The 20,440-nt window shown below is 40.5% G+C and overlaps 1 protein-coding gene across 2 annotated transcripts in view; it reads right to left on the bottom strand.

Annotated features, from left to right (window-relative positions):
* LOC137287181 (uncharacterized) overlaps nt 1-20,440 on the bottom strand; it is a 41,647-nt gene that overhangs the window by 2,036 nt on the left and 19,171 nt on the right. Inside the window, exon 1 of one of the 2 annotated variants that reach the window (XM_067819354.1) lies at nt 1,960-2,085. The exons of the other annotated variant lie outside the window; for it this stretch is intronic. The gene's annotated coding sequence lies outside the window, so the exon portion shown is untranslated. Of the gene's footprint in view, nt 1-1,959; nt 2,086-20,440 lie in introns of those variants that run through there. 2 annotated transcript variants of the gene reach the window in all.

The following is a 20,440-nucleotide window of genomic DNA, read 5'->3' as shown; positions in this document are numbered from 1 at the left end:
AGCACCTGGACAGAAGAACGATTTTATATGACAACAAATGGTTTTATGAGGCTTGAATATCAGGTCAAATATTAGTGCTATATGTGGATTTCGGTTTGTAGAGAGAACCGTATCAATGACCAGTGTATTTTGTGAGTCACGCCGAACCCGAAACAGAAGCCGTTATCTGGTTAAATCCGTTTAGCCGTCTCGCTTTTGATAGCACGGTCCTAGGTCGCTCTAGGGTTACATGACGCGATCTCTTGCTTGTATGTTTTGGACCCAGTGAAGGAGTGAACTTAAACTATGGTTTACTCTCTGAATCTATATGATTTTGATTTTTTGTGTGTATGATAGTAACATACAAACCCACGAAAAGGAGCCCGAGGGAGATCAGAGATTTAGACCTGCAGTATGTCCATGCCAAAACGGTTGCAGCATTTCTGCTATCACAAAGATCTGCCTCTGGGGCAATAGTCCTTGTGTGAGCTCAAGACTTGGTTTCGGATATGCCCTGGGCCAGTAATATCGCCCTGATAGAGACGAACTACCCGACGTGAGAAGACATCCGAGGTTCATATATGCCCTCAAGTTCGACTGTGTGAATAAATTATCTGAGTGTGGAATTTGAACTCCAGAATTTAGACAACTGTTCCGTTGTCGTTTAAATGACTTTGATGCATGAATCCGAATCCTAAAAATATGCAAGCTACCATTTGTGTGTTTTGTTTTGTTTCGTTACTAACATGCTCGCAAATGTACATGTGAACTAATACAGTAAACAGGCACCTAGCCACAAAGACATCCACAATTTCGGGATTTCCTGAAGCCAAGCTTTCCATAGGTGTGGTTCTAACAAAATTATATAGATACCGTCCTTGAGAAGCACCTATAGTATGGTACAGGAATGTATGTCCTGTGTGAAAGAACTGAACGATAATGTTAATGACAGTAAAAATAATAAATTCTAACTCAGATCTTCATGGGTGCCAAACTCGCTTCATATGCTAATAGCTGTACCTATGGCTAGATATGTGAGGATGATTTTAATCGAGTTGCATGCACAATGTGACTGACGGGGGACATGTGTACAAACACGTTCGCAAGTCCCGGGTTCGATTCCCCACATGGGTTCAATATGTGTGAGGATGATTTTAATCGAGTTGCATGCACAATGTGAATGACGGGGGACATGTGTACAAACACGTTCGCAAGTCCCGGGTTCGATTCCCCACATGGGTTCAATATATGAAGCCCATTTTTGATGTCCCACGCCTTGATATTGCTGGAATATTGCCCAAAGTGGCGTGAAACCATACTCGCTCACGTCATATTTATTTATCTCTGGACTTCTTTCGCAGCATCAGTTATGCACTTATTACTCGGCTAAAACAAATGGACAGTAAATATTTTGTTTACCTGCTCAGCCATATTTTCATGACCCATATCAACCTATATTAAACCTTGATTACCGTGATTAAACAGTGATAAGGTCTAAGTTTCACACGGGGAATATTCAATGATTTGAAGATTTGAAGATCTGAAGATTTGAAGATTTGAAGATTTGAAGATTTGTTATGGAGAACCATAATAAGTCCCCTTTTAAGCGGTTGATAAAACGCATATCACGTCCAGGTGATATTGGTGAATGAATGCACGCCAGTATTCCAGCGATATCAATACGGGAAACATCAGAAATATGCTTTTGGCTTTGTACCCTATTGTGAATGGTACCTGATGAACCTCTAACCTGATGGTACCTCTAACCACTGGGCTACCTTACCTCACACTGTTGATGTAGACATGAAACATCATAAACATATAGGATAGGAAACATATAGGATAGGAAACATACTGCATACTAATGTTTTTGCTGGAAGTAGAAATATGTTGACTAAGTGACATAACTGAAATTGTGATTTCAAAAGAATAAATAAGTAATGTTAAATGGCGGCTCCAACAGGTGGAACATTGTCTTACCTTAAAACAGCTATGTCTATACTCAATGAGCAAGTGTTCGATCTACCCGAGGACAAGGTATATACACATAGATGCACCGATGTTGAGATATGCTGCAAGACAATCACGTTCCATTGTGTGAGTGGTGTAATTTCGAGCCTCTATCGAAATGTGATATATAAATTGAATACACAAGATAACTGTCGCCGACCAGTTAAAAGGATGTGTATCTCGACATGATCGACAAGGTCAAGCCGCCGGCGAGTTCGTCCAAACACATTGTCTATAGCCTTAGGCGGTAGCACACCTGGCTTTGTTCCCTCAGATCATTAGGCTTAGTCGCCCCGCGGTTGTTTTTCAGTACATTTACATATTTTGATCTTATAATTTAGGCAAAAAAACATATCATACATACTTTGATTTTAGAATTCAGGCAAAAAAAAGATAAAAAAAATAAGTATGGATATAATATAGGCATTTTTTTTTCATTTCTGTTTAGCAAGTGACTTTAAAGAACACCTTGAAATACATCACACTGGATCACTTTTCAAGTGTGATACATAGAGCCTACGTATCCGGCAATACGCCCCAAGGCGTAGAGAAGCTAGTAGATGATATCTCCATTATCACGCGACGTATTCTCACGTGCCCAGGAGACAAACCTTGTTGCTTGGAATATATCATCGCAGAACAATGTAAACGACATTGTGGCCTCTCAAGGTCTCGATCTCAGACTTTCTTGTTTTGTTTCTTTCTTTCAAAAGTTTAATGCTGCACGCGAAATTCTAGGTGTATGATGGTGGTCCATAAATAATCTATTATTTACCAGACAGTCCAGTCACGAGCATCGGTCTACTTTACTGGCATACAGTGACGTGCATCAACCAACTCAGATAGTCTCACCACCCGGTCCCGTTAATCGCCTCTGAAGAGAAGCAACTATGCTGAAGATCACTTGTAAACTTCTCGCACACCTGGCTGTCCCTTTCTCCGCACTCCTCCCTCGTAACAAACAGTGTCAACTGTGTCAATATTTTTATGATAGTTTGTTAAACAACTTTTTCATTTTGGGGACAAATATTCCGCAAAAACCCCACAGAGTTGGTTTGATGTTTTAATTATAATCAACTTTTCATTGAATATTTTTTTGTTTATTAGTTTTCGAGTTAGATTGCAATTCATCGGCCCGCTTTTGAGCCAAACGGACTATAGTCCAGCTAAATTGTTTTCAAGTGCAATGTTCTAAATATGGCGTTGAGGGTCTATCTCCCGGTTCCTCATTATCTACCATACGAACACAACGTCCTGTCTTTCCTGTCACCAAACATGTAATCAATACGTTATTATATCTAGCTGATCGTCCCAAAGATTTAAGATATACCTCTCAGGGCCTCTTTTCACAAAGCACTAAGGTGTTCGTAAGTCACTAAGGTAACCACAGAGCAGTGTTAAAGAATGGGGGGTTAACCTTAGTAAAGATTGCTTCGTGAAACGATCCCTAGGACTTCATCTATTCCACCTCAATTAACATTTGAGATATACTTTGAACAATATTTTTCAGTTACATGATTCCTCGTTAATTGGATAATTTTCATGTTGCCACGATTAATTGCTCGTTGCTTCGAGTACTTTCTCGTTACTCCAAGCCAGGTCGGTGAAAAACTTGAAGAGTGCACAATTTAGAAAAAAAATTACTGCATACAACAAAATACTTACGTTACGAGAAAATTCGCTCATAGGTTTTTTGCAAAGTGGCTGCTTTAGACTTTCGGGAAGTACTTTCATACGCTGCCGTTATAAGTTTAAAAAATTATTTTTTATATTGGTAAAAATATGAATAAATAACAGGTTTGCATTAAAAATTCCGAAATATGTTTTTGATGATATTGTCCTTAACCCAGTTAGTTAAATTTTCTAGCACTCACCTTCAAGTCATAACTTAACAGGGTTAAAGCAGCTGCTAAACAGCGGCAACGATGTCGACTAGACAAATATTTTCTGTGAAAACGAAACAATTGACAAAACAGATAGATACACACTCTCAGCCAAACATAACCCACAGCTGCTTGAATGTTATCACAGAATCACCGGTATCGAATAGTAGAGGGCAGTGGTGTAGTCTAGTGCAGCATAAAGCTTTACTCACTCACTCACTCAGTGTCGGAGAATATTCATAGTATCCTACAAACAAAAAGTATGGGAACACTCTAAAAATTCGATAGTCATATGTAAACTTAGATGTGATGAGGTCCTTTATACTGTAAGGTTATATGCATCTTAATGGTGCTTAATGGGCACTTTAAACGCCATGTTAGAATTTTCAGTGAAGCAACCGATTCAATATTCGTTGAGTTTGAGTGAAATGAAACATTGTCACAAACAGCGAAAAACAAGGGTGCTGAAACACAGCTGCACCATGTCTGATTCAAACCATCAAACACAACAACCCAGGGCATGTGGTAGACAGACTTCCTACGCAGGTAATGGCAACATATCCTATAAAAGCAGCTGCAGACAGTATCGAAGCCTCACAACTTCTCTACCATGCAACACCACAGGCCGTCAAGCGCCTGTGATAGAAGCAGGGTCTCTTGCATAGTATCAGGATGATGAATCTATAAGACATGTTGCTCACCGTCGTCAGGTGTCTCCCTCTGTCATTTATGTACTGCGGGACAGGTTCCAGGACACTGGTAGAGTACAGGCCTAGCTCTAGAAGACCCAGAAATACAGATGACAAGTGCAGATGGCCAATATGTTGAGCTCTAGGCTCTTCGGAACCCATGGTCAGAGGCCAGTTGCCATAAACTCAAACATATGTTTAAAAGTGAACAGGTAGGAGGCAGAGCATGTAACTCGGAACAGGGTTACATATAATTCAAAACAAACAGGATGCGTGTGGCACGTAGTCTAAGACACGTCTGCATTCTTGACTACAGCTTTTGACATCAAAGTTCATATGCCCTCATTTAGGGACCGTTCATAATTTATCACTAGGGGGGCTGACACACACACACACACCCACACACACACCCCACCCACCCCACACCCCACACACATACACCCTTCTATACTTCTATATTCTGTGGACAAAATGAATGAGCCCCCCTGAAAATCCTCATCACACACCCCCAAACCCCCCCAACCCCCCAGCCACCCCCCACCCCATGATAAATTATGAACGGTCCCTTAGCACTTTACCGATGAGGGTTTGGGTACACAAAATCTTGTTATGGGAGCGGACACGTTTCCAATGGGTCACCAGCTCAATCACTTCACTCAATAGTCTCGTCACGATATGGCTGAGATATTGCCGATGTGACGTTAAATATTAACTCATACAATCACTCACTCAATAGTTGACAACATATTCATTCTTCAATCTATTAATTTTTTCAAAAGCATATAACTTGAAGAAAAGGCAGATTCTACAGTGATGTTGTGGATTTCAAGAAACTGATTAACACAAAGAAATTATTTTATCTTCTTTTAGGACATGGTATCCATTAGTTAGTCCCTTCTTGTTCTCCGTGTTTATGAAAGTGTGGACAAGGCCATTTCATTAACAAGCAAGGCCCAAGTAATTAGTGTAACATTTGTATCTGCAATTTGGGAGATCTGCGTCTTTAGAGATCTGCGTTATGAGAGTGAATCTTTCAACCGGTTGTCAGATCTGTGAGTGGGTGAAAGAACCTCTAGACAGATTTTGTGCTGCCGGTGTGAGGCTGAAACATACCTGAGTGGACAAGGGATCCGGTAGGTACTTTTTCAACATTGAGTTATTACCTGGACTCACTTTTCAACGCCAGGGTTTTTATTTTTTCAACATGCACAGTCATGCAACACCGGTATAAGCGTATGTACAGCGTTTTGAACAAACACTTTGATAAAACCATAAATATGTGTACACCAGCCATTCCACACGGAAGGGAGGGAGGGGGCTTCCAAAACGGCAGTTTACAAACAAAAATGTCAGAAGTACTGCGACAATTTGGCAGTAATGCATTAAAAAAACCTACAAATATTACTTTCAATGATTTATACATATCTTGCGATGCATTTACAGAATAATAATGAATTCGCAAAATCGTTGGAAACGTCGTGGAATCAGGCTACGAAATCCATGAATAAATTGGCAAGCTTGTCAGCAAACTCATTTCAAATTTTCAAAATTCACTTTAGAATTATTACTACCAGGCCGTTCCTTTCTGTTAACTCCTAAATCCCTCCTGTTTCTAACAACATGCCATTGTTGTCAACTTGGTCTTAATTTGTCGGCAGTATAGATGAATGTGGTAGGTCGTTGTTGTTTCTAAAGATAATCTGATGGGTAGTGAGTTTCGGGCAGGTAACATGTAGTTGTTTGACGGTAAGTAGAAGTTCCTCGTGCACGAAACGTTTAATGTATGACAATGACATTTTAGCAAATACGCTGGTCTTATATAACATAAGTAAGCGTGCAGTGACAAAAATGCTTACCCCATCGGATAAGGAATAGAATATCTGACTAGTTCACAGGATAACAGTTCTAGCACATTGATCTTGAGTTGTCTCCTGTCTGGTCCTGTTAGGGTGTGACACGGTCGGTCGTTGAAAAGAACTTGACTTGGGGTCCTGGTCTTGTTGGGCGTTGATTCCGTTGCTGAAGTGAATCGGCTCTTGTCTTTGTGAAATGTAGCAATGTTTGGTCCTGCGCGCAATTCTGCCCGACTTATGACGTTATATACTCGTTCAAATTCACGCACAGACACGAAGCTAGAGTGAGATGGCAATCACAGCTCAAGTGAAAGTATGATATGAAAGCAGTGTAGAATTTCCATATGGTGAGGCCACATAGGAGGGCAACTGAGACGGATCCCTGGGCTGTAGTTTACAGGATGCAAAAAAGGTACTTGGGAGGCGATGACCATGTTGATGAGGTGATGGTGAGCAACGGTGAACAGGCTTCATTTTGCCCAAATGTAGATAACAGATTTGGCGTTGTGGAGCCCAGACGAAGTATAAAGTTAAGCACTAACCTCTTGGTTGGGTCTTGTCTGTTGGACGTGAAGAGGCACCGAGATCTGTCTCCACCAGTATCGCACTTAGAAACGGTCGTGCTGTGTCTCTCTAGTGGATGTCCAGTACATGAACAACACAAGTCTGTCTCGGTCCACAACTGTTTATTCAGAGCTACCCACAGGCGTAGGCTAGAACGTCTCTACCGCTTCTCTACTGGCCCTATTGCCTGAGTCGTTATATATCCCCATGGTTGGTCAATATTTGTCTTTGTTTTTTGGTCCCCCTTAGCTCCTGGTCAGTGATGGGTCATCTGTAATGATCTTAATTAGGCCCCTAATTATCCTTACTGGATATGTGAAGCAACTGGCCAGGATGTGCTTTGATGATATTGTCTGAAACTTGACTGCTTTGGTTCATTAACGGGATGGCTAATGGCTGTAATGAGTTGGTCCAAAAGTCCTTTTACCGGTATTATATTTAGCGGCCAGCACGTGCACGCTCAGTGAAGGGGGTGGCTGGTCACCTATTATTCGCCTGCAACTGTAACGGGTATTGCTCAGGGGCAATGGTATCTCACTAACCAGTGCGTATATCAGTTACCAAACCCGCTTGGATATTAATTCTAACCTGGATCGTCACGGGTCAATACGCAAATCATCAAGAGGAAATCTTAAAGCAAAGGGGGGAAATACATACATTGCAGCCAGGGAACTAGAGAAGATTTATCGGAACGTTTGGAGATTATCGATGAAAGGGGGAATCTACACTTGCTTCATTTAAGCCTTAGCAAAGGAGAGAGAGACCTGGGCAGAGGGTAAAACAACTCTATTCAGGAACTGTGAGACAGACCAGTTACCCGATAGTAGTTTAAGAACAGAATCCATGCGGTAAACCAGACCTTGTCGTGTGCTTCGTGATATCTTAAGATGGGTTTTGCGATATGACATTTCATGGTGTCTAATGTGTTTAGCATTGGTAAAACCCTATAAAAAATGTATTCTGTCACGACGTCGGGCTTTACTGCATCAGTGATGGAATTTGATACACCCTGTACCTTAAATCTGATGTTCATATGCGTGTGTATTTTAAAGATATTATATTTCAACTTTCCATGTGAAAAGAAATGTTGTTTTAAATCAATAAATCATAGTCTTCCATGACAAACATGTCTTGTGTACATAAGTACGTGTTTGTACTTATTCGTAATATTTCTGTACATCAGACAGACAGACAGTCCTCATTACAGAATAATTTCACATTTATTTGATGCTGGTGAACCAGTAACAGTCATACATTATCGCCTTTGTGAAGTAACCAACATTTTTTACACAATGTACAGGCATAAACCCTTCTAAAGATATCATGTGAATCTTATGTGCAGAATATTGAGTTATATTTATACGGTTCTAATTTACAAACCTTTTCCAGAAACTTAGCCATACTTAATGGGTTATTGATGTATAAAGTGGAAGCATATAGTTCTTGCATGTACATTAGGCGAGACTGTCTATCTGTCGATCTGTCTGTCTGTCTGTATCTATTTCAGCAAGTCATGATGAATGTATTGTAATACATATCAAAGACACTTATGATAAGCTGATTCCACTTGAGGCACGCACGCGGTGTATGACAGCTGGTAGGGCTATTCGTATGTCAATACAAAATGTCAGTAAATCCCACACAATTCCTGATTGTCAAAGACACACGATTTGAAACCATCCACGAAAATGTGAAACCGGATAGAATTCAAGAAACTATATCTCTACTAAGGATCCTCAGAATTTGTTTTGTTTGTGTGTCTACGTGAGTGTGTATGTGCATGCATGAGTATATGAGTATGCGTGCGCGTGTGTCTGCACGTGCTCGCGTCTGTGCGTGCGCGCGCGCATCTGTGTGTATATGTGTGTGTGTGTAAGTGTGAGAAATCATTAAAGTTCTAGATGCTGTTTCAATCACGCCTCTAATGGAGCTATATTAACAATGGTATCGACAAAAAGATAAAATATCAAATGTACAGCAACATCCGGTCCTGGGACGAAAACATGTTTATATTGCATAAGTGTTTGCATCTGGCAGCCAGCTCTCTATCAAGAACCGCGCAACTCAATATATGGTGAGGACATCCTTTCAATGTTGATATTGAGCAAATCATTTCAGTAAGTATCTTTACAACTTCATATATTAACAGGACCGAATTGTTTCAACATGTATTCAAAGTACATCCAAAATGTATCTCCTTTGTTTAAATTTTTCTCAGCAAACATTGGGCGTATACCCTGTTATCATAAACACCCAGTCCCACGCCTCCAGGCAGGACCCTTAATTCTAAATGTCAGTTAACACCTCCCTACACCGATGGATCTTAATGATAACCACAATACTGCGATTGTGTAAAGATAAAACCCAGGAGGTGTTCCCTGGATGTATACGTCACTATGATACTCCGAGAACAGATGGGACTGCAGACCTGATTTGAAATGCTCAAAGGTTTCACACACTTTCACAAACTCTGATGGAAGTGAGGGCCAGAGGATAGGGGCACTGCTGGAGAAGGATGTGGAGCCAGATGTCTTCAGTTGATGCATAGGAACTTGGAGGAGATTGTCAACTGATAGGAGATTACGTACTGAAGTGTATGGAGTGTTTTGGAGGCATCGGTATGTGTTACAAAGAAGCTTGAACTCTATTCTAGCTTTTTTTGGCCAGCGGAAGTCTCTGAGCTTGTGCACATGTCTTGTGATGACCTGTGATGCAGCATTTTACAGCACCTGTAGCTTAGATAGCAGTTAGATTCCACTGGTGCCCTGAAGCAAACTGTTGCAATAGTCTAGTCTTGACGTTATCAGACCATGGTCATGTGCCCTTGCAGCTTCTGCAGTTATTAAGTCACGGATGTTGCTGATGGATCGGAGATGATAGTAACATATTCGACTGATGTTGGATTGTTCTTCTACTCTGATAACTGTTGCTTAGTACCGATCAGCATCACCCGTGGGTGTTTTAGATGCCGTTTCAGCTTTCTTACTGCCATCCATGACATAGTTACGGTACAAACAGGTGTGCGTGGCAGATCTCCTAAAGGTTCTTTGAATTTGTCCATCATTTGTGTATCGTCAGCATATCTATGGTGAAGACGCTTGAAGTGTTGGATGATGTTAACCAGATTTGCCGTGCGCAGCGTGAAAAGTATCGGACAGAAAACAGAGCCTTGTGGAACACCACAGTGTTGCTGGAAGAAATCTGATTTTTCATTGCGGATGATAACTTCTTGTCTATGAACTTCCAGGTGGCATGAAAACCATCTGTGGCATTTACCTCTGACGTCAGATTCAACCAAAAGACGGCTTAGGAGAACTGTATGGGCGATGGTATTAAATCTCACATCGAACATGACCAGGGAAACGATGAAGCCATCATCTAATGGAAGCAGGAAGTCATTGAAGACACGTATCAGGGCTGTTTCGGTGGTGTGATGTTGGCGGTATGTGGACTGGGCACTTGTCTAGGATAGCATTGACCGATAGATGGACTCTTGATTGACGGCTCTTTCAATTAGAGTGGACAAGAAGGAAAGGTTGGACACAGGTCTTAAGTTCTTTTACAGTGAGGTCATGCAGTTGGGATGAAGACTAGTGGTTAAAGCGTCCCCTCATCACGCTGAAGACCAGGGTTCGATTCCAACTCGATAAAACCATACTCACTCACACGTGTTTACATTAAAAAGGCAAGCGAGATGGAATCTCGGTAGATTTTTAATAGCAATATTAGCAGTGACTGCTGTATGGGAGGATCGGGGGAGGTGTGGGTGTGCTTCAGGGCCCGCACCGTCAGGGGTCCCCCTTTTGTCCTGAAATTATGTTTAATGACCATTGAAACACAGATGAAAATAAAGTGTGCACCCCTGTCCCCTTCAGCCCCATCGATGGAAACCGTTATAAGTCTAGTCTCAGCTGTTCACCTGAAATAATTAGGTAAGTGTGGTAGAAAATAAGGCATTGCACTGGGCATGCCTTTTGTCACTGATGCATCAAACTTGGAAATGTCCTCGACATGTCTTCCATGATACGTTTTAAAGCGTTAGTAGGGCCTTGAATTTTGTAATGCTGCAATTTATAAGCTAGAATGGTATGGGGGCTCTTTGACATCTTGATGTAAGGAGCAGGCTCGACTGTACCTCAAAGGTTGTGAAATGTGAAAACACCAAAGGTCGGAGCTGTTGGAATACTGCTCGTCATGAGGAAAGCTGTCTATTGGAAGGTTGAAATCATTCCTTTTGTCATTGGTCTTGTGGAGAGTTTTGAAATCTTTATGCATAAATCTAAATATGACCTCTTGCAATTTTCAGACACGACCCCGAACATATACGTATACGTATCCAATGGGCCAGAGGCAAAACCGCAACAACCAACAACAATAACAAATAGTCCGAAAACGGTCAGTGATAAGAAAGACTGAGGTAATGAAATCACTTCCGAAACAAAATAAACTATAAGCTTTTTTATTTAATGATAAGTGATAGCGTCAAGAAGTCAAATCTCCTGGGTGGTGGGCGAGCTGTCTAAGGCGTCAGGGAAGTGATCCAGAGAACTTCAGGTGCCAGGATTGAGCCCACCTCTGACCCGGAGTACAAACCTTAGAGTGCACATTCTATCATTTTTGTCACAAACCCTAGTGCACAGTACACAACCCTGTGCACTTAAAAGAACCCACCGATCTGTTGGTAAATAGATCGTAGTCACATGAATATGTGAAAATACCTAGTTAAGGGTACAGTAAACATGGACAAAGTACATGTACTGCCCCAGTCCACCCAGCTGCCAATGGATACCTCGTAAAGATGGGAAAAGACACAATATCTAGGCGCGCCAGGGAGTTGAAATTGCTAATACGATGTGCCGTAGAAGATAGACATCCACATATCGAGGGAAAAAATTCAACTAGAACCTCTAGATATTAGGTACTAAACCACTGGAATTTGAATATACGATTCATTGACTTTCACAAGTACAAACCCTGTAAAACAACACAGCTCCTTTGAACAGCTGATCGGGATATTGCCATACAGAAGCTGCACGCATCCATCGTGCGTGTGACTTTGTAAATTACACTGCTCGGCTTGTTTCGATTATCGGAAAATGAGTGTTTGTAATACCTCCAGGCGGATATATGAACGAATGATTTTGTAGTTGCTGTGTTTAATCAAATAACACAATTGACAGTCTATCATTTATTTCATGTTTGCCTTCATTGATCCAGAGCCCAGCTATGGGATGAAAATGCATGCAAACATGTTACATGTTTCTTTGGAACCTTGTTGTGTGTTGGTTCCTGAGGGGAAACTAACAAGTCAGTCCGTAAAAGAGCTAGGTGTAAAACTAACCAACAACAAAGGTGTGTGATGTAATGATAAGTCAGACATTCTTATAGCCCCTTAATGCAGAAAACTATTCAATGGCGCTAAGTCGTATGCTCCTTTGAACGTGAGGGTTTTAGTTCAGATGTCACACCTCTGATGTTGGTATTGTCTTGTAAATTGGCTGAAAGTGTGTTCCACAACACAGCTCCTGCATGCAGAATGTTCTATCACCCCGTGTGACTGTACGTGTGACAAGGACATTAACCAAGAGAGTGGACATAGACCGTCACGTCCTCCTTGGCTGATAGGGGATGGTGAACTCATGAATGTATTCTGAAGTAAGTATTTCGTACCTCTAAAGACAAACAGTAGGAGTTTGAATTCAGTCCTCCCCGAAAAGGTAGCCAATGTATGCCAACAAGCGCTTACATACACACTAGAATTAACCCAGTCCATCACACAGTCACCCAAACCACGTTCTGGCAATTGCATGGTGACTGGAGAACAATTTGATGACTACGATCCAACCCAGATATCGAGAAAATATTTGAAACTGACTGTTCCTTACTGTTGGTTATGCGTTTCGTGCTGTCGGTGAAAGAAATTGCCGCCAGTATTTCTCTTCTAGATAATATTTCAAAGTTAAGTCAGCCTTGTAAACAAGCAACATAAAATTTCAAAATACGTTTTTATATTTAACATCATGAAAAACATGAAAGAGAAAAACACAGAAAGACAATTTGTTTCAATTTTGTAGGTAGAAGTAATGTAATTTACCTTATGGTAGCTGATGTACATACCATTTACCATTTACAAACAAGTTAAACAAGTAACATTGGTTGTATGCCATGCAGAGCAACATTGTCTTCAAACAGATGTCAACTGATCAACAAAGACAATCCACGAGCTAACCAATTTTAGGTTTCGTTATTAGAACGATTTTTAGGATGTAATTATACGATACGGCCACAATAAGATAAGTCTCATACAAATGGATTCCTAAATAAGATAGGCCTCATACAAACGGATACCACAATAACATAAGTCTCATACAAACGGATACCACAATAACATAAGTCTCATACAAACGGATACCACAATAAGATAAGTCTAATAAAATGGTTGCCACAATACAATAAGTCTCATACAAATGTATGCCACAATAAGATAAGTCTCATACAAACGGATACCACAATAAGATAAGTCTCATACAAACGGATGCCACAATAAGATAAGTCTCATAAAACGGATGCCCCAATAAGATAAGTCTCATAAAATGGGTGCCACAATAAGATAAGTCTCATACAAATGGGTGCCAGAATAAGATAAGTCTCATACAAACGGATACCACAATAAGATAAGTCTCATACAAACGGATACCACAATGAGGTAAGTCTCATACAAACGGATGCCACAATAAGATAAGTCTCATTAAACGGATGCCACAATAAGATAAGTCTCATACAAACGGATGTCACAATAAGATAAGTCTCATACAAACGGATACCACAATAAGATAAGTCTCATACAAACGGATGCCACAATAAGATAAGTCTCATAAAACGGATGTCCCAATAAGATAAGTCTCATAAAATGGGTGCCACAATAAGATAAGTCTCATACAAGAGGGTGCCACAATAGGATAAGTCTCATAAAACGGATGTCACAATAAGATAAGTCTCATACAAACGGATGCCACAATAAGATAAGTCTCATACAAACGGATGCAACTAATGTATGATATGCAGGTACACAACGCAGTAGCCACATGCACGTGCACAGGGTCCCAATCGTGATTTCTCTAGAAATTCGAGACGTCACTTTGAACATTAATTTGGACACTCATCTTGCATCACACATTTGTAAATGTTTGTTTCTAGTCCTTTGTTTTAAAATGAACATGTGAATTGTTGCTTGAATTGTGGTCAACTATTGCCGATATTATGGCTAAATCTCAAGCAGAGAGGCAGAGAGAAAGAGAGAACGGGAAAAGTTAGAACTAGGAAACAAATGGAACAGGAAAGAAACAGAATCTGTTAAAAAGTATGATAAGCCAATCAGTATAAGCCAAAGACGTAGGAAGAGAAACTAAAGAAATGTTGAAAATATAGAGAAAAAGTAAAGGCCATTCTTGCTACTATGAACCAGAATGAAGCAACGGCAGTTGTTTCACATGAGCCTTTGGTGACGGCAGTGTCTGATGACAATGGTGTGTCCAGTACAACACACGAACCAGTTATTGTAGAGCTACCCAATTTTAGGAGGGCGAAAACAGGGCCACCAAGAACAAGAAAGCGGATCAGCAGAGCAGTGTCTAAAGCCAGATGAATCATTAACATTTGTTCTGTTGTGCTCCCTGATTATTATGGTATCATTGATGTCCATTATGATTGTTGAAAGGTAATTATCATCACAGAGATATTTTGATCAGGGTCTCTGTGTCTAATGCTCATGTTAACCAGAAGTTGTTGATTTCATTAATTAGTTGTCAACTTTTGTCATTTGATGTTGTTTATTTGGATTAAAATTAACAAGAATTGTGTAACTTACGTCACGCAAAAAATAGACGGAGTTCTTATGCAGATGACGTTTGATATCGTTGAAACCACCATGTGTGATTATTGCCTGACGATGCAGAATAGCAGTCACAGCTGATAACCAACTATGAAACGCACCAATTTTGTTTATCTTTGTTAATGAGAATGCGTATCAATTTTAACAATGGCATTTCCATTCATACCCCGTATAAACAGATCTGTAGTAATAAACTAAATATCCACATGTTAAGATTGCTATCCCGCAAAAGTGACGGTCTGTCTTATACTGCTGTTTTTGAAAATATCAGTGTATTGCTATTTGCAAGGCAGCTGATCATTTGTGACCCGGGCGTCGTCACGCAGATTTCATTGTAACTTTAGGGTACAATAGTATAAACAGCTGTTACAAAGTAATTGTTTGTGCCTGATTATTTGGTAAGAGATTCTAAAGTGTGCACCCCTATCCCAGCCCACCCCGCTTCCACCCTTTTCTCAATTGTGTGCAGCCCCTTTTCTCAAGACGCTGTACCAGCCCCTGTGCTGTATGCACCAGGTGCAACCACGGCAGGCAGTACAAATGACAGCCACGTGTGTACGAACAGTCATATGCCGGAGCATATTACAGCGGTCGATTCATTAAAGTTAAAAAGATGTAGGATTTAATGTTGCTAGTGACGAAATGCTATAAGCAGATCCTGGTCATGATAGCTACAGTCATGACTTACCAACCAATACACAGCCTGGAACCTAAGAGTCAATGGATGCAGTAAGCAAACAATCTGTTTTGGTGAATGAGACAAGCCACAATAAAAACAACTTGAGGTAGTTTCAAACGTTAATAACTGAAAAGAAAAGTGAAACCCAGATCAAGTAAACAGTTAAATCATAAACTCATATGAGGTTGCAAGTCTGCAGCCAAACATTATGTATTTGCGCGACGAATTTATCAACGGAAGTCAATCACTACCCTACACGTGCTATTTTCGTTTCTACCATCGATAAGTTGCTATGGGAGACTCAGTAATTACAATCCACCGATACGTCGATGCATCGTTACAGCCCTAATTTTTATTCAATTTCGAGATTCAGAAATTATCAGGAAAAAGTACGGTTTCACATATGACATGTATGGATAAAGTGGCACCTGGAGTGCTCGAAAAGGGCATATCCTGCCCAGTGTACAAAATAACCACTGGCCCGCAAGCCGGTGTCTAGCACAAATCCAATCGGGTCAGTAAATCTTCACGGTCACTGGTCCGACTGGCTAGTGAATTTTCATGGGGTCATTTTCTTTAATATATCACTCTCTCCGAATTGTCATGTTATAATACACAATCAAATCGTGCATGACTATAGCCTGATAAATGATGGCATTTCACACAGTTGTGCACTTAGGCTTAGTTTCTACTTTCAAATTTCGGGCTGATGAATCATTTTGTAGGCTAATAACTTGCAGGCATACCTAGCCCAAATGACTAGGAAAATTGGAAACTAATTCAAAAGCCGATTCAGCCCCATCGATGGAACCCGTTATAAATCTAGTCTCAGCTGTTCACCTGAAATAATTAGGCAAGTATGGTAGAAAATACGGTATTGCAACGAGCATGCATGAAACTTGGAAATGTCCTCGACATGTCTTCCATAATAGGTTTTAAAAGCTTTAGTGAGGCCTTGAATATTGTAATATTGCAATTTATAAGCTAGAATGGTATGGGGGCTTTTTGACATCTTGGTGAAAGGAGCAGGCTCGACTGTACCTCAAAGGTTGTGAAATGTAAACACCAAAGGTCTGAGCTGTTGGAATATTGCTCGTCATGAGGAAAGCTGTCTATTGGAAGGTTGAAATCATTCCTTTTGTCATTGGTCTTGTGGAGAGTTTTTGAAATCTTTATGCATAAATCTAAATATGACCTCTTGGAGTTTTCAGACACGATTCCGAACATAGTATCCAATGGGCCAGAGGCAAAACCGCAACAACCAACAACAATAACAAATAGTCCGAACACGGTCAGTGATAAGAAAGACTGAGATAATGACATCACTTCCGAAACAAAATAAACTATAAGCTTTTTTTATTTAATGATAAGTGATAGCGTCAAGAAGTATCATATCTCCTGGGTGGTGGGCGAGCTGTCTAAGGCGCCAGGTGCCAGTATACAACCCTGTGCACTTAAAAGAACCCACCGGTCTGTTGGTAAATAGATGGTAGTCACATGGATGGATGTGTGAAAACATCTAGTAACGGGTACAGTAAACATGGACAAAGTACATGTACTGCCCCAGTCCACCCAGCTGTCAATGGGTACCTCGTAAAGATGGGGAAAAGACACAATACCTACGAGGGGATGTCAATAAGTTTTGAACCTTGCATAGAAAAACACAAAATATTGGTATGAACCACATTTATTTTTCAACATAGTCACCTTGTGAGTTAAGACACTTGTTCTATCTTTTCTGCCAGGCGCTGATGCCATCTCTGTAGAAGGCGCCATTTTGGTCCTCAAATCAAGCCTCAGTAGCAGCAACAAGCTCTTTATCATCCTGAAATCTACGACCACGCAAGTGTTTCTTGAGATTTGGGAACAGATTGTAATCACTTGGTGCCAGGTCTAGAGAGTAGGGGGGATGCGGCAAGATTTCGTACCCGCATTCCTGGACAGCAGCGGCTGTAACGCGAGAGATGTGTACTGGAGCATTGTCTTGATGTAGAAGAATACCACGTCTGATCTTGCCCCGGCGCTTCTCCCTGATTGACTGTCGCACTTACCCCAACAAGTTAGCGTAATATTCCCCATTCATTGTTCTTCCTTGTGGTAAGTAATCTATGTGGATGACGCCTTTGCTATCCCAGATGACTGTCGCCATTACCTTCTGCACTGATCTGGAGACTTTGAACTTTTTGGTCCTGGGAGAAGTGACATGTTTCCATTCCATGGATTCTTGTTTGCTCTCAGGATCATAGCGGTGGATCCAGGTTTCATCACAGGTTACTAGACTAAAGTGAAAATCTTCTGGATTCTTTGTTGTATCTGGTTAGCATGGAGTTGCTTATGGTGACCCTTGTTTGCTTCATTTCATCTGTAAGCATTCTTGGCACCCATCTTGCAATTGCTCACGCCTTAGACATGACGAGATGTTCATGAAGAATTGTCTTGATGGATCCGTGTGAAATGCCTGTGGTCCCCTCTGACTCGTGGAGTGTGATTCGACGATTTTCCAGCACAAGTCTATGCACTCTGTCAATGTTTTCCTGACTAGTGCTTGTTGTGGGGCGACCTGGACGGTGGTCATCTTCAAGACTCTCTCTACCATGCTTAAATTCATTGACTCATCGTTTGATGGTAGCAGATGAAGGGGAAGACTTCTCATAAACTGCTGAAAGCATTTCTTCAATGTTCATCGCCGAGTTTCCTTCAAGAACTAAAAACTTAATTACTGCTCTATACTCAATTTTATTCATTTTCACTGCCGTGAGGGGGGTCTCTTTCTGTCAGTGTGAGCTGTTCAATAACGTCTGAGAGTAGGATACCAAAACTTATATATCACATCAGCTACACCCCAAGGTTCAATGTCGCATCAAAGGCTGTGACACCTGGGTATGAAACATGTTCAAGGCTCAAAACTTATTGACATCCCCTCGTTGACTCCCCTCGGAGTTGAGATTAATATGATGTGCCGTAGAAGATTAACATCCATAGATCGAGAGAAAAAATTCAACTAGAACCTCTAGATATTAGATACTAAACCACTGGAATCTGAATATACGATTGACCTTCAGAAGTATAAACCCTGTTAAACAACAAAGCTCCTTTGAGCAGCTTACACCGATATTGACGCTATACTAATAGAAAACATACTGTAGAAGTTGCACACATCCATCGTGCATGTGACGGAATAAATTACACAGCTCGGCTTGTTTCGATTATCGGAAAATGAGTGTTTGTAATAAATCCACACATGGATATGAACGAACAGCTGTAGGGATGAAAATGCATGCAAACATGCTACATGTTGGTCTTGAACCCTGTTGTTTGTTGATTCCCAAGGGGAAACTAACAGTCCGTAAAAGAACTAGGTGTGAAACTATTAAACAACAAAGGTGTGTGATGTAATGATAAGTCAGACATTCTTATAGCTCCTTAATGCAGAAAACTATTCAATGGCGCTAAGTCGTATGCTCCTTTGAACGTGAGGGTTTTAGTTTAGATGTCACACCTCTGATGCTGGTATTGTCTTGTAAATTGGCTGGAAGTGTGTTCCACAACACAGCTCCTGCATGCAGAATGTTCTATCACCACGTGTGACAAGGACAGATATCGAGAAAATATTTGAAACTGACTGTTTCTTTACTGTTGGTTATCCGTTTCGTGCTGTTGATGAAAGAAACTGCCGCCAGTAATTCTCTTCTAGATAATATTTCAAAATTAAGTCAACCTTGTAAACAAGCAACAAAGTTTCATAATGAATTTTTATATTTAACATCATAAAAAAACATGAAAGAGAAAAAAACAGAAAAACAATTTTTGTTTCAATTTTGTAGGTAGAAGTAACGTAATTTACCTTATGGTAGCTGATGTACATACCATTTACCATTTACAAACAACTTAAACAAGTAAAATTAGTTGTATGCCATGCAGAGAGCTACATTGTCTTCAAACAAATGTCAACTGATCAACAAAGACAATCGACAGAACGAGCTAACCAATTTTATCTTTAGTCATTAGAACGATTTTCAAGGATGTGATCATACGTTGCGGCCACAATAAGATAGGCCTCATACAAATGGGTGCCACAATAAGATAGGCCTCATACAAATGGGTGCCACAATAAGATAGGCCTCATACAAATGTATGCCACAATAAGATAGGCCTCATACAAGTGGGTGCCACAATAAGATAGGCCTCATACAAATGTATGCCACAATAAGACAGGCCTCATACAAATGTATGCCACAAAAAGATAGGCCTCATACAAATGTATGCCACAATAAGATAAGCCTCATACAAATGTATGCCACAAAAACATAGGCCTCATACAAATGTATGCCACAATAAGATAGGCCTCATACAAATGTATGCCACAATAAGATAGGCCTCATACAAATGTATGCCACAATAAGATAGGCCTCATACAAATGTATGCCACAATAAGATAGGCCTCATGCAAATGTATGCCACAATAAGATAAGCCTCATACAAATGGGTGCCACAAAAAGATAGGCCTCATACAAATGGGTGTCACAATAAGATAGGTCTCATACAAATGGGTGCCACAATACGATAGGCCTCATACAAATGTATGCCACAATAAGATAGGCCTCATACAAATGTATGCCACAATAAGATAGGCCTCATACAAATGTATGCCACAATAAGATAAGCCTCATACAAATGGGTGTCACAATAAGATAGGCCTCATACAAATGGGTGCCACAATAAGATAGGCCTCATACAAATGGGTGCCACAATAAGATAGGCCTCATACAAATGGATGCCACAATAAGAAAAGCCTCATACAAATGGGTGCCACAATAAGATAGGCCTCATACAAATGTATGCCACAATAAGATAGGCCTCTTACAAATGTATGCCACAATAAGATAGGCCTC

The sequence above is a fragment of the Haliotis asinina genome, chromosome 6 (assembly GCF_037392515.1).
Source record: "Haliotis asinina isolate JCU_RB_2024 chromosome 6, JCU_Hal_asi_v2, whole genome shotgun sequence".
In the NCBI taxonomy this organism is placed as follows: Eukaryota; Metazoa; Mollusca; class Gastropoda; order Lepetellida; family Haliotidae; genus Haliotis; species Haliotis asinina.
This window is presented reverse-complemented; position numbering and strand designations above follow the sequence as displayed.